Source organism: Choloepus didactylus, chromosome 6 (genome assembly GCF_015220235.1).
Source record: "Choloepus didactylus isolate mChoDid1 chromosome 6, mChoDid1.pri, whole genome shotgun sequence".
In the NCBI taxonomy this organism is placed as follows: Eukaryota; Metazoa; Chordata; class Mammalia; order Pilosa; family Megalonychidae; genus Choloepus; species Choloepus didactylus.
This window is the reverse complement of record NC_051312.1, coordinates 149091347-149118160: the sequence shown is the minus strand read 5'-3', so window position 1 is coordinate 149118160 and position 26814 is coordinate 149091347. Positions and strand designations below refer to the sequence as shown.

At 37.7% G+C, this 26814-nt stretch overlaps 1 protein-coding gene and 1 pseudogene across 4 annotated transcripts in view; one reads left to right on the top strand and one right to left on the bottom strand.

Annotated features, from left to right (window-relative positions):
• Positions 1-26814, top strand: part of ARHGAP32 (Rho GTPase activating protein 32) — a 403775-nt gene that overhangs the window by 248124 nt on the left and 128837 nt on the right. The window lies entirely within an intron of this gene.
• Positions 17258-17756, bottom strand: LOC119535890 (annotated as a pseudogene).

Below are 26814 nucleotides of genomic sequence, written 5' to 3'. Positions count from 1 at the left end.
TCAGTTTTAGACCACTGCAATAAAGCAAGTCACATGAATTTTTTGGTTTCTCAGTGTATATAAAAGTTATGTTTACACTTTACTGTAGTCTTTTTAATGTGGAATAGCATTATTTCTTAAAAAACCAATATTCATACCTTAAGAATTCTTTACTGCTAAAAAATGCCAACCATCATCTAAGCCTCCAGCAAGTCATTTTTGCTGGAGAAAGGTCTTGCCTCGATGTTGATGGCTGCTGACTGATCAGGGTGGTGGCTACTGAAGGTTGGGGTTGCTGTGGCAATGTCTTAAAATAAGACAACAATGAAGTTTCCTGTATCGATTTACTCTTTGTTTCATGAAAGATTTCTCTGTAGCATGTGATACTTTTTTGATATCATTTTATCCACAGCAGAACTTATTTCATAATTGGAGTTGATCCTCTCAAACCCTGCTGCTGCTTTATCAACTAAGTTTACGTAATAATCTAAATTCTTTGTTGTCATTTCAGCTGTGTTCACAGCATCTTCATCAGGAAGTAGATTCCATCTCAGGAATCCACTTTCTTTGCTCATCCATAAGAAGCAACTCCTCTTCCATTATAGTTTTATCAGGAGATTGCAGCTATTAAGTCCCATTTTCAGGCTCCAGTTCTAATTCTAGTTTTCTTACTCTATCTACCAGATCTGTGATTACCTCCTCCACTGAAATCTTGACTTCTTTCAAAGTCATCCATGAGGGTTGCAATCAACTTCTTCCAAACTCCTATTAATATGGATTTTTTGACCTCTTCCCATGAATCACAAATGTTCTAAATGGTGTAGAATGATGTGTTAGCCATGGTTCTCTAGAGAAAACAGAACCGACAGGAGGTATCTGTAAATATTATGAAATTTTATAAAATTGTCCCACACAGCTGTGGAGATGCAAGAGTCCAAATTCCATAGGGCAGGCTGCAAGCTGGGAACCCAATGAAGTATTTCAACAAATTCCCCAGGAGAAGCTGGCCGGCTGAAGTAGAAATGAAAATTCTCTCTTCTGACTGTTGAAGTCATCACGTCTCCTTTTAAAGCCTTCAGATGATTGGATGAAACGACTTTCATTGCTGAAGGCAATCTCCTCAGTTGATTGTAGACGTTATCAGCTATAGATGCAGTCAATTTACTGATGATTTAAACTCCACAAAATGTCCTCACAGTAACAAGCCAGTGTTTGCTTGACTGAACAACTGGGCATCATTACCTGGCCAAGATGATACATGAGCCAAACCATCACAAATGATGAATCCTTTCCAGAAGGTTTTCAGTTGACTTTGCCCAGATCCATCAGAGGAATTGCTGTCTATGGCAGGTGAAGCCTTATGAAGTGTATTTCTTCAATGATAAGAGTTGAAAGTAACAATGACTCCTTGATCCATGGACTGCAGAATGGGTGTTGTGTAGCAGGCATAAAAAAACATTCATTTCTTACAACTCCAGCTCTTGGGTGACCAGATGCATTGTCCATGAGCAGTAATCTTTTTGAAGGGAGTCTTTTTTCCGAGCAGTAGTTGTCAACAACAGATTTAAAATATTCAGTAAACTGCATTGTCAACAGATGTGCTGTCATCAGAGCATTGTTTTTGCATTTATAGATCACAGGCAGAATAGATTTAGCATAATTCTTAAGGGTCCTAGATTTCCAGAATGGTAAATGAGCATTGGCTCATCAGAGAGTCAACCTGTCCTTTGAAGCGTTGAAGCCAGGCATTGACTTCTCCTAACTATGAAAGTCCTAGATGGCATCTTCTTCCAATAGAAGGCTGTCTTGTCTACATTGAAAATCTTCTGTTTAGTGTAGCCACCTTTGCTGCAGCTTCTACATCAGCACTTGCTCCTTCACTTTGCACTTTTATGTTTTAGAGATGGCTTCTTTCCTTAAAACTCATGAACAGCCCCTGCCAGCTTCACACTTTTCTTCTGCAACTTCCTCACCTCTCTTAGCCTTCATAGAGTTAAAGAGAGTTAGGGCCTTTCTCTGGATTAAGCTTTAGCTTAAGGGAATGTTGTGGCTGGTCCGATCTTCTATCCAGACCAGTAAAACTTTCTCCATACCAGCAATAAGACTGTTTCACTTTCTTATTGTTTGTGTGTTCTCTGGAGTAACACTTTTAATCTCTTTTTGGAACTTTTCCTTTACATTCACGGCTTGGCTTACTAACTGATGCAAGAGGCCGAGCTACTTTTTAGCTTATCTCAGATTTCAGCATGCCTTCCTCACTAAGCTTAATCATTTCTAGCTTTTGATTTAGAGTGAGAGAGATACTACTCTTCCTTTTGCTTGAACACTTGGAGGCCATTGTAGGGTTATAATTGACCTAATTTTGTATTGTTGCATCTCAGGGAATAGGGAGGCCTGAGGAGAAAGAGAGAGATGGGGGAACAGCCAGTCTGTAGAGCGATCAGAACACATATTTGTCAGTTAAGTTTGCTGTCTTATGTGGGCATGGTTGGTGGTGCCCCCACACAGCTACAATAGTAACATTAAAGATCACAGATCACCACAACAGATATAATAATAATGAAACAGTTTGGAATAATTACCAAAAATGTGACAGAGACATGAAGTGAGCACATGCTATTAGAAAAATTGTGCTGATAGACTTGCTTGATGCAGGGTTGTCATACCTCCAATTTGTGTAAAAAATGCAATATCTGCCAAGTGCAATAAAGCAAAATGCAATAAAACGATGAATGCCTGTAAATTGAATTCTGTACCCTGACAAAAGATATGTTCCTTATCTTAATCTGCATCCCTATGGGTGTGAACCCATTAAAAATAGGAGCTTTTGAAGATGTTAATTTTAGCTAAGATGTGGCCCAACGGAATCAGGGTGGGCCTTAACCTGAATTATCAGAGGCCTTATATAGAAAAGTTAGAGAAAACTGCACAGGAGGAGACTAAGGACATTATTGTGTGACAGAAGTAGAAATGCAAGCCAAGGAACACTGAAGATTGAAGCAAACCAGCACTAGAATGCTACAGATTTCAGAGAGAAAGCATGGTCTTTCCCACACCTTGACTTTGGACTTCTAGCCTCCAAAATCATGAGATAATAAATTCCAGACATTAAGCAACCAGCATGTGGTATTTATCATAGCAGCCTGGCAGACTAAGATGCACAAACTACTTAACAAGGCTATGAGGGCCCCACTTGATCTGGACCTTGCCTGCCTCTTCTGTGTCATGTCATGACAGTCTTCTCCTGAGTTCTGTGCTCTGGTCACACTAGCTTTCTGTTGCTTGCTAAAAGACCCTGAGTTCTTTCACCCATTTGAACTTGCTGTTTTGTGAGTCTTTACATGCTCTTCACCCTGGGCTCTTGCTGTGTTTGTTGCCTTCTCAGTCTTTCAGACTCAATTTAGATATCTTCTCCTCAGACTTTCCCTGATCACCCGATCTGAAATATGTCCTTGCTTAATTCTTCATGGTATAATACTCTTTTATTTATGTATTTTTTTTTTTACTTTGAAAAGCATTTGTTTTTCTCACTAAATATAAATCCTTTGAGATTAGAGCTCTTAGTTGTCATTTCTCTATTGTATCTCTAATGCTAACTCCTATGTAGGTGCTCAGTAAATACTGGGTGAATGAATGAGTGAAGGAGAAAACTTGTCTAAGAAATTTGATCCATTTTATGTTGGGGTATTTCTTTTCCTCTCATTCTGCTTCCTCATCTTTGTCAATAATTTTTTTTTTTGTTGGTAGTTATTAAAATTAAAAACTAGCAGTAAATTAAAATGTAGGGGAAAACTATTAGCACTAATAAAGTTCAGCAGTTACAAGCTAAAAGATGAACATACAGAAGTCAGTTGTATTTTTGTATATCAGCAAAGAATATTCTTAAATGGAAATTAAAAAAATAATTCCATTCAAAATAGATCCTAAAAAAACAAAATACTTAGGAATAAATTTAACCAAAGAGGCAAAGGACTTATACACTGAAAACTACAAAACACTGCTGAAAGAAATTATGAAGACCTAAATAAATGGCAAGACATCCTGTGTTCACGGGTAGGAAGACTTAATGTTTTTAAGATGTCAGTACTACACAAAACTGTAACAGATTCAATGCGATGCCTATTAAAATCCCAGAAGCCTTTTTTTTTTTCCCCTTCGGAACTGGACAAGCTGATCCTCAAATTCCTGTGGAATAGTAAGGGGTCCTGAGTAGCCTAATCAGTATTACAAAGGCAGAACAGAGTTGAAGTCTCACACATTCATATTTCAAAACTTACTACAAAGCCACAGTAATCAAAACTGTGTGGTATTGGCATAAAGGTAGACATATAGACCAATGGAATGGAGTTGAGAGTTCAGAAATATACCCACGTATCTATGGCTTACTGATTTTTGACAAGGATGCTTAGTACATTAATTATGACAAGAACAGTCTCTTCAACAAATGGTGCTGGAAAACAATATCAACTTGCAACAGAATGAAGTTTAACCCTCGCCTCATACTGTATACAAAAATTAACTCTAAATAGATCAAGGACCTAAACCCACAAAACTCCCAGAAGAAAACCTAGGGGGAACCTTCATAATCTCAGATTTAGTATAGTGAGATTTTAGATATGACACCAAAAACAAGAGCAACAAAAGAAAAAAATAGGTAAAATGGACTTCATCAAAATTAAAAACTTTTGTACATTAAAGCACACTATCAAAAAAGTGAAAAGACAGTTTACAGAGTGGGAGAAAATAATTGCTGACCTTATATCTGAAAAGAGTTTAATATCCACAGTATGTAAACACTGCTACAATTCAACAAAAGACAAATAACTCAATTAAGAATGGGCCAAGGACCTGAATAGACATTTCTTCAAACAAGATGTACAAATGGTCAGTAAATACATGAAAAGATGCTTGATAAACTTGGTTACCAGGGAAATGCAAATAAAAACCCCGATGATATTATACTTCCTAACAACTAAGATGGCTGTTATTACTCACAACATGGGCAGAGAGTTACCTCACTGGCAATCCTACTTTTTGGTATATTCCCCAAAGAATTGATGGCGGGGACTTGGAAAAGATATTTGTATACTAAATGCTCATGGCAGCATTATTCACAGCAGCCAAAAGGTGGAAGCAACACAAGTGTCCATCAGCAGATGACAGGATAAACAAAATGTGATATTTACGTATAGTGGAATGTTATTCAGCCTTAAAAAGGAATGAAGTTCTGATATATGGCACAACATGGATGAACCTTGAAGACATCATGTTGAATGAAATAAGCCAGACACAAAAGGGTAGATATTGTATGATCTCACTTACATGAAATATCTAGAATTAGGAAATTTCATAGAGGCAGTTACCAGGGGCTAGGAGTATAAGGGAAGAGAAGGCATTGCCTAATGGATGCTGAGCTTTTTGGGGTAATGAAAAAGTTTTGGTAATGGATATTGGTGGTAGTAGCACAATATTGTGAATGTGATTAGTACCATTGAATTGTCCACTTGACAGTGGTTAAAATGGGAAATTCTGAGTTGAATATATGTTATCACAATAAAAAGTTTTTGAAAAATTAAACCTTAGGCTGAAGAATATAACAAAGAAGCTTTTTGTTGTTGTTTTTTGTTACTTTACAAAGTTATTGGATAGCTTCTAAAATACTCTGGTCGTTTATTTTATTCAGTCTGTTTGGAATTGGATCATAACGTCTATTGTTTTACAAATGAAATTTAAATTTCTTGTTTCATAATTTGCTGTAAACAGAAGGTATTTTACTATTAGAATTTTACTCAATCAGTTCAACACATTTAGATGATTGGCAAAATATGTGTTGAGGTTTGTAATAGGACATATTTGAAGAAGTTGAAAACAAATTCAGATATATAAGGAAATATATTTTGAAATCCACTGCCCAGTGTTTAGATTTTGGAACTCTGAAGGTTATTACATTCATGTGATTGCTTGTCAGTGTTTATTTCTTTTAGCAAGACTGCTTAGATTAAAAAGCAGATGAGTTGCCTTCTCTGCACATTCATTTCATTTACTTTTTTTTTTTTTAATTTAATAGATTTTATTTTGAAATAAATTCAATCTTACACGAAGAGTTGCAAAAACAGTACAAACCCCGTACATAGAACTCCATCATACCCCAACCCCCCTCCGCCCGATACCCGATCCACTACCTTTGACATCCTGTCATACCACCATTTCTTTCTTTCCCTCCCTCTCTCCCTCCCTCCCTCCCTCCCTATCTATCATCCATCATCTATTGCTCTGTCCTCTGAACATATGTGAGCAAGCTGCAGATATCTTTGAACAAACAATATAATTCACATATACCTTTCCCATGGACAAGAACATTCTTTTATGCAATCTCATTAAGCGCAGCTAAGAAGTTCAAGAAATTCAACATTGATACAAAGCTTACATTCTATATTTCCTTTTTTTTTTTTTTTCATTTTTATTGAGATTGTTCAGATACCATACAATTATCCAAAGATCCAAAGTGTACAATCCCTTGCCCCTGGGTACTCTCATATAGCTGTGCATCCATCACACTTAATTTTTGTTCAATTTTTAGAATATTTTCATTACTCCAGACAAGAAATAAAGTGAAAGATGAAAAAAGAAAAAAATAAAAGGAAACTCTAAACCTCCCCTATCCCTAACCAACCCCCCTCAATTGTTGACTCCTAGTATTGATATAGTACGTTTGTTAATGTTTATGAAAAAATGTTGAAATACTACTAACTGTAATATATAGTTTGTAATAGGTATATAGTTCTTCCCTATATGCCCCTCTGTTATTAACTTGTATTGTCATACATTTGTTCTGGTTCATGAAGTGATTTCTAGTTTTTGTACAGTTGATCATGGACATTGCCGACCATAGGATTCAGTTTCATACATTTCCATCTTTTGACCTCCAGCTTTCCTTCTGGTGACATATATGACTCTGAGCTTCCCCTTTCCACCTCATTCACACACCATTCGGCGCTGTTAGTTATTCTCACATCTTGCTACCAACACCCCTGTTCATTTCCAAACATTTAAGTTCATCCTAATTGAACATTCTGCTCATACTAAGCAAGAGCATCTGCATTTCTTCCACAAGGCAGGAGGGAGAGTCAAAGAAGGTAGAGAGGCAAAAGAAAGAGGAAACAAAAAAAAATGACAGCTAGGAAGCAGCAAAAGGAAAAAATAACCTTAAATCAAAGTAGAATAAAGAATCAGACAATACCACCAATGTCAAGTGTCTAACATGCCTCCCCTATCCCCCCCTCTTATCTGCATTCACCTTGGTATATCACCTTTGTTACATTAAAGGAAGCATCATACAATGATTCTATTAGTTACAGTCTCTAGTTTATGCTGATTGCATCCCTCCCCCAATGCCTCCCCATTTTTAACACCTTGCAAGGTTGACATTTGCTTGTTCTCCCTTGTAAAAGAACATATTTGTACATTTTATCACAATTGTTGAATACTCTAGATTTCACCAAGTTACACAGTCCCAGTCGTTATCTTTCCTCCTTTCTTGTGGTGTCTCACATGCTTCCCATCTTTTTTTCTCAACCGTATTCATAGTTACCTTTGTTCAGTGTACTTACATTGTTGTGCTACCATCTCCCAAAATTGTGTTCCAAACCACACACTCCTGTCTTCTATCACCCTGTAGTGCTCCCTTTAGTATTTCCTGTAGGGCAGGTGTCTTGTTCACAAAGTCTCTCATTGTCTGTCAGAAAATATTTTGAGCTCTCCCTCATATTTGAAGGACAGCTTTGCTGGATACAGGATTCTTGGTTGGTGGTTTTTCTCTTTCAGTATCTTCAATATATCACACCACTTCCTTCTTGCCTCCATGGTTTCTGCTGAGAGATCCGCACATAGTCTTATTAAGCTTCCTTTGTATGTAATGGATTGCTTTTCTCTTGCTGCTTTCAGGATTCTCTCTTTGTCTTTCACATTTGATAATCTGATTATTAAGTGTCTTGGCGTAGGCCTGTTCATATCTCTTCTGTTTGGAGTACGTTGCGCTTCTTGGATCTGTAATTTTATGTCTTTCATAAGAGATGGGAAATTTTCATCAATTATTTCCTCTATTATTGCTTCTGCCCCCTTTCCCTTCTCTTCTCCTTCTGGGACACCAATGATATGTACATTATTGTACTTTGTTTCATCCTTGAGTTCCCGGAGACGTTGCTCATATTTTTTCATTCTTTTCTCCATCTGCTCCTTTGCGTGTAGGCTTTCAGGTGTTTTGTTCTCCAGTTCCTGAGTGTTTTCTTCTGCCTCTTGAGATCTGCTGTTGTATGTTTCCATTGTGTCTTTCATCTCTTGTGTTGTGCCTTTCATTTCCATAGATTCTACTAGTAGGTTTTTTGAACTTTTGATTTCTGCCGTATACATGTCCAGTGCTTCCTTTACAGCCTCTATCTCTTTTGCAATATCTTCTCTAAACTTTTTGAATTGATTTAGCATTAGTTGTTTAAATTCCTGTATCTCAGTTGAAGTGTACGTTTGTTCCTTTGACTGGGCCATAACTTTGTTTTTCTTAATGTAGGTTGTAATTTTCTGTTGTCTAGGCATAGTTTCCTTGGTTATCCAAATCAGGTTTTCCCAGACCAGAACAGGCTCAGGTCCCAGAGGGAAGAAATATTCAGTATCTGGTTTCCCTGCGGGTGTGTCTTAGAAAATTGCTGCACCCTTTGATGCCTCGGGTCACTGTGCTTTTCTGCCCAGCAGGTGCCCAGCCTGTTAGCCTATAATTCTTGACTGGTGTGGGGAGGTATGGCCGTGTTCCCCCAGGCTCTGGGGACTGGTTCTGAATGGCAAGGGCCCCACCCCTTTCCTCCTAGAGAAGACAGACCCCCCAGGTGGAGGTCATTAGCATTTCAGAGGTCTCGCTCTCTGCTTGTGGTGTCTCCACCCTTCCCAGAGTTACAGCCCTGGAAACTGAAAATGACTGGGGCTTTCTCCACTGAGCCAAAAAAGAAACAGATAGTCCCCTTCAGACCCAGTCCAAGGCAACCCTCCGGCTCTCCCAGGTCAGTCGTCACCCAAAGCCTCTGTCTGTTTTTTGGGGCTGCGTACCTGTAGTGAGCAGTTCACACTCAGTACTTAAAACCCCAGTTGGAGCTCAGCTGAGCTATATTCGCTTGCTGGGAGAGAGCTTCTCTCTGGCACCACGCGGCTCCTCAGCTCGGGCTATGGGGGAGGGGGTCTCCCGACCTGGTTCCGCAGGTTTTACTTACAGATTTTATGCTGTGTTCTCGGGCATTCCTCCCAATTCAGGTTGGTGTATGATGAATGGATGGTCTCGTTTGTCCCCCCGCAGTTATTCTGGATTATTTACTAGTTGTTTCTGTTTTTTTGTAATTGTTCCAGGGGGACTACTTAGCTTCCACTCCTCTCTATGCCGCCATCTTGCCCGAGTCCCATTGCATTTACTTTTTAACTTGACAGACAGGGTCACTTCTGAAATGTGACTGAATCACAGTGCATTTTTGTAAAGCTTCTCATTTTCATGTTGTACTTGATAAGACAGACAAACTGAGCTAAAAGTTGAATTGGCAGTACAAATACAAAGCACAAAATAATATATTTAAATGCCTCTTTCAAAAATAATATTTTTCATTACCTCTGTAGGAAGAATGTCTCAAATAAAAAGGACCAATCAATTTCTTTTTTACTTCTTTTAAACAGGAAAGGTTAATATTCCTGCATAATAAACCATGTAATAAGTCACTTCAGTCTGCATTCAAGAAGTTTTTTTGATCATAATTAACTGTTGGATTAAGAGGATTATAGTTCGCAAAGAACGGATTAGTATCACTGTTACAGTTTTCCATCTGCTAAAATAAATACCATGCAGTGGGTTTGCTTAAACAGTGATATTTCTTTTGGCTCATGGATTTGAGGCTGGGAGAAGTCTAAAATTGTGATGCTTTCTTCCCAAAGACTGTGGCATTCTGGGTCTGGCTGCCGGTGATCCTTGGTTCTTGTCTTTTCTTTTCACATGGCAATGCACCTGGCGGTCTCTCGTGGCTTTTCTTCCCAGTTCTATTGGCATCCAGCTTCTGGCGACTGCCTCTGGCTTCTCTCTGTCTGGCTTTTACTCCGCTTATAAGGGACTCCAGTAACTCAGATTAAAGCCCAACCTGATCAGTTGGGTCACACCTTAACTGAAGTAGTATCTTGAAAGGATCTTATTTACAGTGGCTCCACACCTACCAGAATGCAGACCAAGACCAAGAGGATATCCAAATTCGGGCACACAGTTCAATCCACCACATTCATTAGGGAGTTTGATTAGTTAAGCATAAGTGATATGATAGACATGTGCAACATACCCCAGTAGAAAAATTGGCAAAGATGTGGCTAGATCATTCATCAAAGAAGAAATAAAAAGTGGCCAAGAAATGTGAAATTATGTTCATGTTTACTAACAAACCAATAAAAGCAAACTAAGAGAATATAGCATTTTCATCCACTGGAATAATTTTTGAATGATTATATCCAATATTGGTGAGGTTATAAGTGATGTGGGCACTTTCCATTTTTAGGAATTGTATGTATGTATTTAACTTTTCATTTAAGAATAATTTTAGACTTACAGAAAAGTTGCAAAAAAATAATATAGAGAATTGCCATGAACCCTTCACCTAGCTTCTGCTAATGTCATGTTTTTTAATATTTGTAGCAAAGAATTATAGAGCATGTGACACAGCCACAAACAAATAAGTTCTTTACAACAGTGTATCAACTTACTGTTACTATAATCTTCATTCTTCCCAAATCTATCACTTTGTGAGTTTTTAAAAGCTTTTTCAAAAGCAACCCAAGCTAATGGAGGCAAGTCATAATGGCAGTACATATTAACAATTTCAGCCAAACTAACATTTGTCTGTGGAATAGCTACACTCATGAGTGACAGAGACATGAGTAACCTAGGATACGAAGCTCTTGTTCTTGTGCCAAGACAGCCCTAACGGTGAGAATAATGATAGCTAGCATTTAATGAATGATTGCCGGCTTGTGTGCTAAATACCTTACATGGCTTATTTCATTTCATCTTCCAACAACCTCAAGTACTGTGTACCTCTCCATTTTGCAGATGTGGAAACTGAGGCTTAGGAAAGTTCTGTACGGTAACATAACGTGCAGGTAGTCTAGGGGAATCTACCTTCAGATCCTGTATTCCTGATTACTGCTTTCCTCATTCTTTTCTCTCTTTTTGCTCCTTCCTTCTTGTTTCACATGTAGCTCTAGAAATCTTTTATGTAAGCCAAAGGGAAAATGATATTTCAGTTACCAAATTTTACCTCACAATTACATCAGAACATTCTCTGTTTTCTAAAGAATGTTGACTGGTAAAAGGATTGGAAGAAGAACTGATTTCTGTTGAAGAAGCACCAGGACTGTAATATATTGACTACTTCACTCAGACTGTTGGCTCAAAAGCTGTAGTAGCTCTGAATCTACCTAGTGGTCAGGTCATGTATCTCTTCAGCTCTAGTGTAGTGTTGTGAATATACACATCCTGAAAGCTAATCCTGATTGATTCCCCTGCCTTTGTACTAGCCACTTACAGTCCTAATGTTCCATTTTCTTATGAACAAGAGAGGGATGATTTATAAAACAAAACCAAAAAGATCAGCTAGACATTCTGAGTTATTCTAAAATGATAATATTAGAATTAGAGATTTTATTTTCCAGAACTGAAGGTGAAAATTCAGCCAATATGGAAAGCAATCTTTGACCATGAAGATGTAACTTTTCCCTGTTTGAATCCTTGATACACTTAAAAATAATTGGTAGAATATTCTTTTGTACTTTGAGTAGCTGGGTATTTGGTGACCAGTCATTTGTTCTGCTAAATATCCTGGGAATTTGTTTAGATCCTTTGTTCTCTACTCTGGTATGTTCACCTGTTTCTATTTCCCTGGCAATTTACTGTGCATGTTATGTTGATTTATTTGGTAGCTGATTTTAAACAGTTCCCTTTCCCATTTTACAAAATGAGGAATCCGAGGCTAAGGATGATTAGGTAGTGCTAACTTAGTAAGTGATAAACACAGGATGCAGAATTGGTTCATTCTGATTCTTGAGCTAAACTTTTAGCTGTTTCTTTATTTCAGAGGTTTGTTTAACCTAAATACCTTCAGCATAGATGTAAGTGATATAAGTAAGAGAAAAGGCTGGTGTGCTAATTTGACTTTGAGAAGTTGGAGCTTGCTGTATTGTACCTAAGGATATTCAAACACAACTTTTTAAAAATACTATGGGCCAAACCCAAATCTGAAGACAGAATGGATAAATTTTAAATACTATTGGGGAAGACAATAAGGCCTTCTTTTCCAGATGAAAATTTAAATTATTTTATTGAACACATTTTAAAAATAGACTTTATTTTTTAGAGCAGTTTTAGATTTACAAAAAAATTGTTCAGAAAGTATAAAGAGTTTCCATATATTCCCTCTCCTCCACACCCACAGTTTCCCCTATTATTGATATCTTGTATTAGTATGGAATATTTGTTACAATTGATTAACCAATTGATATATTATTCTTAACTAAATTCTACAGTTTACATTAGGGTACACTCTTTGTGATGTACAGTTCTGTGGGTTTTGACAAATGGATAATATCATATATCCACCATTGCAGTATCATACAAAATTGTTGCACTGCCCTAATCATGCCCTGTGCTCCACCCATTCGTCTCTCCCTACCTTCCCCTCTGAACCCCTGGCAACCACTGATTTTTTCATACTGTCTTTTCCAGAATGTCATGTACTTGGATTATACAGTATGTAGCCTTTTCCTACTGGCTTATTTCATTTAGCAATATGCATTTAAGGTTCCTCCATGTCATTTTGTGCCTTGATAGTTCATTTATTTTTATCATTGAATAATATTCCATTGTTGGATGTACCACAGTTTGATTATCCACTCATTTATTGAAGGACATATTGACTACTTCCAGTTTTGGCGATAATGAATAAGGCTGCCATAAACATTCGGGTGCAGCTTTTCACGTGGGTATAAGTTTTCAACTCCTTTGAGTAAATACCTAGGAGCATGATTTTTGGATTGTGTGGTGAGACTATGATTAGCTTTGTAAAACTTGATTAAGCTGTCTTCTCAGCTGAAATGAATGAAAGTTCATGTTGCTGCATTTGGTGTTGTCAGTGTTTTGGATTTTAGCCATGTTAATAGGTATGTCATTGTATCATTGTTATTTTACTTGCCATTCCCCAAAGACATATGATGTTGAGCATCTTCTCATATGCTTATTTGCTATCTGTGTTTCTTCTTTGGTGAGGCATCTGTTCATTTCTTTTGCACAGTTTTAAATTGGGTTATTTTCTCATTGCTGAGTTTTAAGAGTTCTTTGTGTATTTTGGATACAAGTCCTTTACCATATACCATGTTTTGCACATATTTTCTCCAATTTTTGACTTATTTTTTTCATTTCCTTTAAATTGTCTGAGAGCAGAAGTTTTTAATTTTAAACAGGCCCACCTTACCAATCTTTTCTTTCATGGATTTTGCTCTGGTATTTTATCTGAGAAGTTATTGGCAAACAAAAGGTCACCTAGATTTTCTCCTTTGTTATCTTCTAGAAGTTTTATAGTTTTACATTTTACAGTTGAGGTCTATGATCCATTTTGAGTTACTTTTTTGAAAGATGTAAAGTCTGGGTCTAGGTTTTTTGTTTGTTTGTTTGTTTGCATGTAGATGTCCAGTTCTAACACCATTGAAAAGATTATCATTTCTCCATTTGTCATAGATAAGCTGACTATATTTGTATGGGTTATTTCTGGGCCCTCTGTTCTGTTCCAGTGATCTATTGTCTGTTCTTTCACCAGTAACACACTGTCTTGATCACTGCAGCTTTATGGTGGGTCTTAAAGTAGGGTGGTGTCAGTCCTTCAACTTTATTATTTTTCAGTATTGTGTTGGCTCTTCTGGGTCTTGTGCCTTTCCAAATAAACTCTATAATTGGTTTGCTGGTATCTACAAAATAACTTGCTTGGATTTTGGTTGGGATCATGTTGAATCTAGGTCAAATTTTGAAGAATTGACATCATAATAATGTTGTCTTTCTAGCCATGAACATGGAATATCACTTAAACATGGAATATCACTTCTTTTATTTTGATCTTCCTCGATTTCCTTTGTCAGAGCTTTATGGATCTTGTACATATTTGTTATTTATTCCTAAGTATTTCATTTTTGTATATGCTAAAGTAAATGGTGTTATGTTTTCAACTTCAAATTCCTGTTGTTCATTGCTGGTATATAGGAAAGCAATTAACCTTGTATCCTGCAACGTTGCTAATAGCTTATTAATTCCAGGAATTTTTTTTGTCAGTTCTTTTAGATTTTCTATGTAGACATTAATATCATCTGTGAAGGAAGAGAGTTTTATTTCTTTCTCCCTAGTATCTGCATCTTTTATTTATTTTTCTTATCTTATTTAGTTTGGACTTACAGTATGATGTTGAAAAGGAATGGTGAGAAAGTACATTCTTGTCTTTTTTTCTGTTCTTAGGGGGACATCTAATTTTTCACACTTAAGTATGATGTTAACTGTAGATGTTTTGTAGATGTACTTTTAAAAGTTGATGAAGTTTCCATTTATTCCTAGTTTGCTGAGAGTTCTTATTATGAATGGGTGTTGGGTTTTGTCATATGCTTTTTCTGTATCTATTGATCTTCTGCCTCTTTGTCTTTTTCTTCTCTTTCTGGGGCTCCGATTATGCATATGTTGTTGCTCTTGATGGTTTCCCACAGTTGTCTTAGGCTTTGTTCACTTTTTTTTTTCATTCTTATTTCTTTCTGCTCCTCAGCTTGAATTATTTTAATTATCTTGTCTTTGAGTGCACTAATTCTTTCTTCTGCTGTTTCCAATCTGCTGTTGAAACTCTTCAGGGAAATTTTCATTTCTGGTATTGTGATCTTTAATTCCATTATTTCTCTTTGGTCCCTTTTTAACATTTCTGTCTCTTAACTGAGATTTTCATATTGTTCATTCATCATTTTCCTTGTGCCCTTCAGTTCTTTCTCCATGTTTTCCTTGTCTCCTTGAGCATACTTAATATCCTTTTTTAAAAAGTTGTCTGGTGTGTTCAGAGTCTGGTCTTCCTTGATGGTTCCTGAATTTTTATCTTGTTCCCTTGGATGGACCATTTCCTATTTCTTTGTTTGTCTTGTAATCTTTTGTAGTATGTTATATATTTTAGTATTTTGATGTGTTGATTCTGGGGTTCAGTCCCTGAGTTGTGTGTTCTGTAAGTTAGTATCCGGTTGCTGATAGGAAAGAGGTTTCCTTGAGTGCCAAGAGCAAACAAATCAAACAAACCACCACAAAAACACCTTTCACAGTCTTTGCCAGTTGGCTGTGCTTTGGCTGGTACTCACCTTCAGAGTTTAGCCCTCCTGCCAAAAAAGTCAGCCCAACGCAAAAGTAAAGTGCAGGATCCTCTCCATCTTTTCTAGCCTGCATTTTTTCTGGGCTTGTGTTTTCTCCATGTCCTTAGGAATTCCCCCATTTACTGAGATTGGAGTACCCTTCTGTTTCCTGTGAAAGAGACTCTCCTCTCTTACCAGGTTCTCTGTTGTATGTCTTAAAGTTGGTCATCCTTTGCCTCCAGAATACACCATCCACTTCTCCCTGACCTTCCCTACAGATTTGGAATATAGACTTCAACATCATTTCTTCCAGAATTTCCAGCCTCTGTTGTGCCATGTGGAATTTGGACTTGCCAGCCCCCACAATTTTGAGCCAGTTTCTTATAATAAATCTCCTAATGTATGTATATGTCTATGTGTATATATGTATATGTATGTATATGTGTATACACACAAACATATACATACATATATCCTGTTTGATTCAGTTTCCCTGGTGAACCCTGAGTAATATAGCATGGTATAGCTTTCTTCATCCCTTTGATTTTAATCTATCTGTGTATTTATATTAAAAGGGTTCCTTGTAGATAATATGTAATTGGTCTTGTTTTTCTAATCTACTTTGATCCTTCCTTTCTTCCTGCCTTCCTTCCTGGGGATCTTTATTCCAAGGATCTCATTTTATATATATTTTAGGAGGTAGGAAATGAGAAAGCACAAAGCAGGAGAAGGGGAAGATGAGAGAGGCTCTTCCTTTGGGGGCATTGTTCAGGACTCTTTTTTTTTCTGTAATATTTTTTGCAGTTGCCTCCAAACAGGCAATTATTGCTAAGGTTTAATTTCTCTTTGACGTATATTCAAGACTGTTACACCACATTTGGAGAGTCAATTTCAAGTTTGTTTTAATAATTCCCCTTTACTCTGACAGAGGATAGTCTATTCCCCGCTAGGGATGAGGTCAAAAGCTAGAATTCTGTAGCCCTAACCAAGGCAGGTTTTTCCACAAGAGATCCTTGCAGTTTAGCTCTGACATCTTCTTCCTAGGTCTCCTATCTAACAGTGCAAGGCAGTGGTGCATGTGAGAAACTTGCAAAAGCCATGGAAGGGGAGGGAGACAGCTTGCAAGTAGGCCTCAAACATGAAGTGTCTCTCAATTCATTGGCAGCAGTTATGTGGAGAGCTTGTGAGAAAGGTAGGTTTTCAGAGGTCCCTACCTGCAAAGCCCTGAGTAGCTGGAGGTGCAGTAATTTTGATAAGGCTTTTGTATGGCTGGCATCCAGAAGGCAGTCACTTTGAGGGTGGGCAGTCACATGAAGATGGAAGGAGAATTGATGGATTCTGCCTGAGGCAGAACGATGGGAGGAAGAAAAGAACGAGAAAAAAGAGCTGAAAAAAAAAAAAGAGTGAGGAAACCATGGTACTGGATGGAAGTGAAAAAGAACATTCACAAAAAAGGAACCATAAAAGAACAAACATGACTCATGGGGCTGAGTGGAGCAGCAGTGGCCAGGTGTCCCATGGCATATGACCTCAATGACACTTCATAAACCCCAGCTCTGCCTGGAGTCTCTGCTTCCAGAACACCAAGCTAGCTGAACACAGATCTCAGAAAATTCCAGAATATTAGGCTGGTCACATGGGCCAACATACAGGAAAGAATGGCTGCAAGGAAGTTGGCTTGGTGTAGTCCTGTGATATCCTTCTTTGGATGCAGCAGCTCTGAGGGTCAGGTGGGGTGGTGGGTCTCAAGGTCAGCACAGACTAGTTCTGGCACGCCCAAACTCAGGGTGAGCTCCCTGGACATAATTCTTTTGACTGCTGCAGTGAAGCCAGCTTGGAGAGGATGTGTTCAGCCTGGTCAGCGTCCGCTCTGGTGCTTTGCAGTCTCCTCTTGGATGCACAACTTGAGGGCCTCTCGCATGGGTGGATCCAGAGGCGTGTGGGCTGACACCTCCTCACTCACCATTTCTGGATGATCATCCTGATACATGATAACTGATGTGACCTCTCCGCTGTTGGCCCCGATTCTAAGAAGAAGAGCTGATACCCAGAAGCCTCCAGCTTGAAGCCACCACTACTGCTGCTTTTGCTGGACTTCTATAGACTGAGTTGCTTGGACAGTAGAGTCCTCGCAGAGTCACAGCAGGTACTTGCAGGTTGGGCTTTCGTGGCGTGTCAGCGCAGGCGTGTGCCACCTTCCCACCTTCTCCTTGGCCACCTGCTTTACCTTCTTCCTTCTCGTCGTCGTCCCAGCTGAGCTTGTTCTGCTGGATATGGTGCGTGAAGCCGTGGCTCATGTCCAGCTGCCCGCCAGGCTTGCAGCAGAATCCTGGCCTGAGGTCTGGCACCACCTCCATCTGGAGCCCTGTGCAGTGATCCACAGCCTCAGCGGCCCCAATGGCCACCCCACCTCCCCCAGGAGAGGCCCACTCCAGCCCTCCTGATAGTTTCTTTTAATTGCTGTATTTAGCACATTCATATTTACAGTGATTATTAATATCTACCATATTTGTAATTGTTTTCTGTTCATTGCCCTTGTTCTTTGTTTGCTTTTTTTGTCTTCCACTCATTTTTTTTTTTTTTTGCCTTCTCTGGTTTTAATTCAGCATTTTATGTGATTCCATTTTATCTCCTCTCTTACCTATCATTTATAATTATTTTAAAAAATTTTAGTGGTTGCCCTAGAGTTTGCAGTATCCATTTACAAATCATCTAAGCCCACTTTCAAACAACACTGTACTGCTTCCCAGGTAGCACAATAACAGAGTATTCCCAATTCTTACTTCTCATCCTTTATAATATTGCTGTCATACACTTATCTATAAGCTATAATCATCCAGTATGTTGATATATTATTATTTTGAACAAAGTATTAACTATTAGGTCAGTTAAGAATAAGAACAAAATAAGATTTTATTTTACCTTCATTTATACTTTGTCAAAAGCTCTTCTTTATATAGGTCTGAATTTCTGACCTATGTTATTTCCCTTCTCTCTGAAGAACCTCTTTTAACATTTCTTGCAAAGGAAATTTGATTGACAAATTCCCTCTTTTTGTTTGATTGAAGTCTTTACTTCTCTTTTGAAGAATAATTTTGCTGCATACAGAATTCTAGGTAGTTGAGCTTTTTTATTTTTCAACACTTTAAATATTTCACCCCGTTCTTTTCTTGCTTTCATAGTTTCTGAAGAAAACCCCGATGTAATTCTTATCCTTGTTCGTCTATAGGTAAGGTGTTGTTTTCCTCTGGTTTCTTTCAAGACTTTCTCTTTGTCTTTGATTTTCTACAGTTTGAATATGATATGTCTAGGAATAGATTTTTTTGGTATTTATTCTGCTAGATGGTCTCTGAGCTTCCTGGATCTGTGGTTTGGTGTCTGGCAGTAGTTTTGGAAATTTAAGCCATAAATTCTTCAAATATTTCTTCTGTTCCTTGTCTCTTTGCCTTCAGTTTTTCCCATTATGTAAATGTTACGCCTTTTTCAGTTGTCCCTCAATTCTTGGATGTTCTGTTTCATCATTTTTAATCTTTTTTCTCTTTGCCTCTTAGTTTGGGAAGTTTCTACCGACATGTCTTGAAACACTGATTCTTTCCTTGGCCATATCTAGTCTGCTGATAAACCTATTGAAGATGTTTTTTTAATTCTGTTAAGAGTGTTTTATTTCTAGCATTTACTTTTGATTCTTTCTTAGAGTTTCCATATCTCAATGTACATTCCCATCTTTTCTTGCATGTTGTCCACTTTTTCTGTTAGAGCCCCTGTTGTATTAATCTTAGTGATTTTAAATTCCCAGTTTTATAATTCCAAAATCTCTGCCATACCTGAGTCTGGTTCTGATGCTTACTTTGTCTCTTCAGACTTTTTTTTTTTGTTTTTTGGTATGCCTTGTAACTTTTGTTGAAAGCCAGACATGATGTATTGGGTAAAAGGAACTGAAATAAGGTTTTATGTTCACTCAACTTTGAGTTAGACTGCATTTACTGTTCGGTGAAGCTGTAGATATCAGAGGCTAAAATATTCTCTGGTGTCTGTATTTTTGTCTCCCTTATTGTCTTTGAGTTTCCCAAGGGACTCTTAAATAGGAGCAGAGCCTAGCAGTTTCTTCTAGCTGTGCTCCTCTTATCACAGGAGCTCTCTTGATGTGTGTTAAGGTTTATTGGGAAGGGAAGCATTCTCTAATCTTAGGATTAGATCTCAGGTTTTTAGTCAGTTTGTGCCCCTCAGCTATGACCTTCAGAGGTGTTTCTCAGCTTTTACTTTTCAATCTTTAAAGAGAAAGAAACAGAGGGAGCTGGTGTTGGGCATTCTTTCCCCCACATAGAAGGCTAAGGGGCCTGGAATTGGGCATTTCCCATCCCCCCCATACCGAATGGGCTGTGATAAAATAGTTTCCTTTAAGGGTAGGCCATCGTTAAGGATAGAGTGCTCTGGACGTATTTGAAACAGCTTTTTTCCCCCCTTCCTCTGCTGGGAGCAAGGGGGGATTTTTCTTCCACCTTCACAGTGATAATCTGGTGGTAAAACTCAATATAGTGTGGGCCCCTTTCCCCAATACTGGGCCTCCAGGGGTCTTTATGTCTCAGGCTAGTGCAGTCTTAAGGACCCCTGTCAGATGCTGGATCCAGCGGCAGTTTGTGCTGGTAAGCTGTGAGTCTCCATACCTTCCTATCTTTTGTTTTGGAGGCGGGGGTTTGCTTTGTGACCTCTTTTTTCTAATGGATCTAAGAAGATTTGTTGATTTTTAATTTATTATTATTATTATTTTTTTACCTTTTTTATTGTTGTGAGGACAGGAGTTATGACTTCCAGGATCTGTATTTGTTGAACTGGAAAGCAGAAGTCTTGGGACACTTACTTTCTTTTCTGTTCTTCCGCGTACCTGTGTGAGATTTTGAGCAAATTACTTAATCTGTGATTAGATCCATAGAGAATGCAATGTTATGTTACTGGTACAAGAAGTCTCAAATGGATTGCATTAATTTCTGCATTGTACTCCATTCCTGCAGGTTTTGGAAACCCCATTGACCTTTTTATGGATTCTTCTTTTTGTTTTATAAGAATAAATATTTTCCATCTATGTTACTGTGGTGGATTGAATCATCCCCCTCTACCCCCTCAAAACATGTTGACATCCTAACCCCTGGTCCTGTGGGTGTGGACTTACCAAACTAAATCAGGGTAGGCCCTAATCCAGTACCTGGAGACCTTGTAAGCAGAGGAAATTGGACACTGTAGTGGTGTAAGCCACAGGGGAGACAGAGAGAGGCTGGCGGCATGGGTGGAGGCAGAGATGGAGTGCTGACAGGCCAGCACCTTAGTGCTGTGGACTTCAGAGAAAGCATGCCCTGCTGAGACCTGCCTCCAAAACTGCAAGCCAATACAGTCCTGGTGGTTAAGCCAGCCCATCTGTGTTATTTTGTTATAGAAGCCCTGGCAAACTAATAAAGTGACCATAAAGTATAAACTGAGGTCTTGCAAGTATGAAAATATCATAATATTACTATTATACTTGATTAATACTTTGGCTGGATATTGAATTCTGGTTTTAATAGAAATGTCCTTCAGAACTCTGAAGTGATTGTTCTGTCCATAACAGAATATCTAATGTTGCTGTAGTCACTGGGTATGCTTTCTGTTTCTTTTTAGTGAGAATTTTCTACTCCCTGGTACCTTTTAAGAGCTTCTCTCTCGATAGTACTCACTTTTTGTGTTGTTGTATGGAACTGTAAAAATGATCTGTGTAACAGGATGGAGGTCAAAGAAGTGTAGGAGAATTTGCTTTAGTTTGATGAATCTCTTGGTTTTGGGTTCTGATGACGCCTCAGTGCTTGCCACCAGTTTGTCTAGGCCTTGAGGCCAGGTCGAATGTATATTGTGTCAGGTTCAGCCCTCTTCAACTGTCTGGTACTCTGACCTCTGTAACACTAACAGCTAGTCATAGTATTCAGAGGCCACTGAAAAAGCAGTCTCCTATGCAAAGTTTGTAAGTAGGGAGGAAATTGTCTCAGTTTCTAGCTAGCTAAAGCTTTGGAATGTGGGGAAACCACACCCTTTACTTTCCTTCAAGGGTCTTATCAATGAAAAAGCTTTGTAGGCCTGTTTTCCATTGGAGATTAGATAGCTTGTGGAAGTGAGAACAACTCTTTGTGCCTGCAGTATTCGGGACTTTCTGAGACATTGCTAACATTTCAGTTGGATGCAGTCAAAAGGGTTCTGGACAAAGACTAGAAAGGAGATGATGCACTTGAATGTGTTAGTGCTGTGTGTGTGCTGGGGCCCTGCCAGAGGCTGACTGCTGCTGACGAGCAGCTGGGGTGCCACTGAGGTCCTGGAGTTGGTACGAAGAGTTGGTTTTCACATGTCAGATTGTTCTTGGTCCTGCTGAAACACACCTGCAGCTAACAATAAGAGAAAAAAACATAAGCTGTCATGTGATTTCTTATCCCAGTCATCACAGGTTTTGGTTTTCCTTGGAGTATTTTTTCTTTTCCTTTTTTTCCCCTTTTTGCAACCTTCAGGACACTGGAAATACCCAGTGAACTCACCACCATCAATGTAGCTCCACAAACTTTGCTGCTGTTGGTGGTGTGGTTATCTAATAATTGTGGTAGGGAAACAAATTCTTTTGAAAACATACATAACAAAAAATAATTTTTTATAAAGCCACAAAAAAAATGGCCAAAAAAAAGTTTTCCAATCATTAAAAACTCTCTCCTGTTGTTTATAAATGTATAGAGAATGAAAAAGACAAAAACCAATATTTAGTTGAGCTGTAATTGAAAAAGTATTTTATTTCTTTGTAAAAAAAATTATCATGAATAGAGTGAACAGTGTTTGCCTTCTTCTCATTGTATGAGCTATAATACAGAAAGAGCTTCTTTTCTCTGCCTTGGCTAATTGTTAGACTTCTTTCTAACTTCAGATCATCTTCCATCATTTTACCCGTTGTGCTTTCAATGTTGTGAAATGTCTCTGTGGAGTTATTTTTTTCAACATTTTTATTGTGAAATATATCATTTATACAGAAAAGTGATAACTGTCAAAGTACTGTTTAACAAGTAGTTATGGAACAAATTTCAAAGAATGTTAAGGGTTACAATTCCACAATTTCACTTATTTCCTTATTATGTAATATAACATAAATACGGAAAAGTGATAGCTTTCAAAGTATGATTTAACAAGTAATTATAGAGCAAATTTCAAAAAATGTTGTGGGTTACAGTTGTACCATTTCAGTTATTTCCTTCTAGCTATTCTAATACCCTTGAGACTAAAAAAAAATTATATAAAGATTCAGTATTCGTAATCTTTTGTTAAATCCTATCTTGTCAGTTGCTACCCCTCTCTCTTATTTGATCACTGTCTCAATCTTCAGGGATATCTAGGCAGTGATCAACCTAACTTGTTCATATTGAAAAGGAGTGTTGACATTATGGGGAAGGGGAATGCATCTGGTTGATGTTCTTGAAGAGGCTGTTGCCTCTGGGTTTGGTGCCTTATCTGGCATGGAAACACTCTGGAGGATTTAAGTTTCTGAGAAATAAACTTAGTGGGTGAAACTTTTATAGATTCTCAGATAGGGACCTAGGTATTTTGGGACTACAGTTAGTTAGGGCTTGGCATACTGTGGCCATTTGGGATCTCTAGCTGGAGCTTACCTAAGAGTAACTTCCAGGATAGTCTCTCAACTCTATGTGAAATCTTTTAACCTCTGTAACCTTATTTTGTTACCTTTCTTTTACCCCTTTTGGTCAAGAAGGCATTTTCAATCCCTCAGTGCCAGGACCAGGCTCATTCCTGGGAGTTGTGTCCCACATTGCCAGGGAAACTCACTCCTCTGGGAGTCATATCCCATGTAGCGGGTAGGATAATGAATTTATTTGCAGAGTTGGACTTAGAGAGAGAAAGCCCACATCTGAGCAACAAAAGAGGTTCTCTGGAAGTGACTCTTAGGCATAATTATAGGTAGGCTCAGCCTCCCCTTTACAGCCATAAGTTTCCCAAGAGCGAATTTCAAGATTGAGGGTTTGACTTATTGAGTAGGAGTTTCCTGATTTCACATAGAATATATTCTGCCCAAGATTAACAATCAATATCTCACACCATCTTCATTTAGGTGTACAGTCATCCTCACTTTAAATTTTAAACAATTATCATAACCGAAAATACCCTAAAGCTCTTATTACCCCAGAATTATTTATCCCTAGTATTAGTGTGGTACTCGTAAAGTATGCCTATTAAATATAGTCCATAGTATGCAGTAGGTAGTTTTACTCATATACCACTCTGTTGTTAACTCTTTGTACCAGGGATCATACCTTAGAAGTAGATCATGCAAGCACTCTGTGAGTTATTTTAATGTGTTTTTGTTGGCATCACTTCCTCTGGGATATCTTCATCCTGTTTGTCACAACTAGTTTCTTCATTTATCCTGAGAAGTTTGCCTTCACTAAATTCCTCTGGCCATCAGTCTAGATTCTCTTCGATAGTAGCAGTGTTAACATTTCCAGAATCAGTGGTTTCTTCTATTACTCCATTTACGTTTGATTCATGTTTCACTTCCGGTTTTACCATTCTTTGGTTCTTTGCTGCATTTTCATCTGTTTTGGCCATTTCTTCATTTGGTTACCCATTTTTAATAAATTGACATGAGGTTTTATCACTAGGAAGCACAACTACATACTTTGCTATGTGAATAACAAATATACATTGTCCAGTCACCCACAGACTTTGGAGCTGACATAACTGGTCAATGATCAGGATTTATGTGTCTGTTATTTAAGTACTGATTTGTCAGCTGAAGAGCCAGTTGCAGTGTTTGTACTTTATGCAATTACTCACAACTCAGATATCAAAGTAACTAAAATTTGTACCATGTTTTCAGGGGTGTTAGTGTTATTTAACTGAAATTCATGTATATTGGAACTGTGCAAAGTGAGGACTGTCTGTATATAAGCAATGATTAGCATTATTCAGTATATATATATTTGAAGAAACTACTAACAGTAAACATGAACTCAACAAAGCAAAAGAAGAATAGGCAAAAGGCAAGAACAGACTTCACAAAGAAGTCATTAAATTTATGAAAACTTTATTAATAACTTAATGATTATTTGTTATCATTAGTAACACATGATTACTAATAGAGGTCAGCATCACTTCATAAATTTCAAATTAAATTTAATTTTTATTTCACATTAAGACCACACTGAGACACCATTTTATATCTTCTCAATTACAGAAATTAGCAAGTCTCACCATTGCAAGTGCTGATGAATATGTAAAACAAGAGAAGCTCTCATTTACTTTGGAAACAATTTGGCGTATTCTCTTTGGCAGCTGAAGATTTATATTCCTACCATTTAAAAAGCCATTTCTTAAATATATACCTTAAAGTAGCAGTTCTCACACATTTTGATCTTAGATCTCTTTTATAAGCTTAAAAATTATTTAGGATTGTAAAGAACTTTTGTTTTTAAGGGTCCTTTTATCTATTGACATTTACCATATTCGAAATTAAAGCTGAAACAAATTTTTAAATATTTATTTGTTAATATATTTAAAGATAGTAAAAACATTACTTAATAAAATGACACATTTTTATGAAAAATTACTATATTTTCTCATACAAAAAATTCAGTGATAAATGCAGCATTGGTTTACATTTTTACAAATTTCATTAATATCTGGCTTAATAGAAGACTTGGTTTATCATATCTGATTTTGCATTCCGTCTGTTATGAGATACTTTTTGTTAAAATATGTTGAAAGAATCTGGTCTCACAAAGATATGTAGTTGGAAAGGACAGGAGTATTTATTAGCCTTTTCAAGTAGTCATTGATATTATTCTTTGGAATTGCTTTAAAACTCAGCCACAAGTAGATTCTTAAAGATTATTTATAATATGGAATCTGAAATCTTATCATTGAGCTTTTTGTCCTCTGTTACATTGAAATTCATTGATTTGTTGTGTAGTTTGAATGGATCTTTCCCCATATAAGAATTTGTAACATCACACATTGGTCATTTGAGAAGTTTTGGTTCACCAAGTTATGCCGATTTCCAAATGTTGGCACATTTTAATATGTAATAGTAGAAAGTAACATTCATTATATCACCACTAATCTCGTCAGAAAAGTCTTCACATATTGGGAAGCTGTCAGTCTCACAGTGGTGGATACAGGTTTTCTGAAATTCTAATGTTTGCTTAAAATACGAATTTTGTCATCAACCACAAATACTGTAAGTTATTTTCCTTGAAGTGACAGGTTCACTTTACTCATTTTTGAGACATGTCTGCCAGATATCCAAGTCTGAATAACCATAATTTGTCTTTGAAGTAAAACTGCTTTTCCATAAGAAACAAAACAGAACAAACAAAAATACCTAGTTCAGCTGTCAGCTCAAACACAAGTGTGTGAGTGCTTTTCCCTGAGACAACTTTACTTCCATAAGCAACATAAGTCACACATGCTATTAAAAATAAAAATCTTCAAGGTGGCAGTTTTTAAAAATGAATAATTTTTACTGCTTTATCAGGGCATTTTTGGTGAAACTGGCTTTTTATTTATTACTATTTTTTATTTTTTTTAGCATTTCCCTAATGACCAGTGATATTATGCATCTTTTCTTGTGCTGATTGGCCATGTGTGTATCTTCTTTGGATGAATGGGTTTGGCAGTGATTTCTTAGATAAGATAAAAAACAAAAAGTACTGATGTGCCGGTTTGAATGTATTATGTCCCCCAGAAAAAGCCATATTCTTTGATGCAATCTTTTGGGGCAGACAGAATAGTGGGGATTAAGTTGGAACATTTGAATTAGGTTGTTTGCATGGAGATACGCCCCACCCAACTGTAGATGATAACTGATGGGATATTTCCATGGAGGCGTGGCCCTACCCATTCAGGGTGGGCCTTGATCAGTGGAGCCATATAAACGTGCTGACTCAAAGAGAGGGAACTCAGTGCAGCTGTGAGTGACGTTTTGAAGAGGAGCAAGCTTGCTAGAGAGGAACGTCCTGGGAGAAAGCCATTTTGAAACCAGAACTTTGGAGCAGACGCCAGCCACATGCCTTCCCAGCTAACAGAGGTTTTCCGGACGCCACTGGCCGTCCTCCGGTGAAGGTACCCGATTGCTGGTGTGTTACCTTGGACGCTTTGTGGCCTTAAGACTGTAACTGTGTAGCAAAATAAACCCCCGTTTTATAAAAGCCAATCCGTCTCTGGTGTTTTGCATTCTGCAGCATTAGCAAACTAGGACAACAGGCAATAAAAGAAAAAAATAGATAAAATGGACTTCATCAAAATAATTAACTTTTTTATGTCAAAGGACATTGTCAGGAAAGTTTTCACTTTCTTTCAGATACCTGAAAAAATGGGAGAAAATCATTGCTGACCGTATATCTGTTA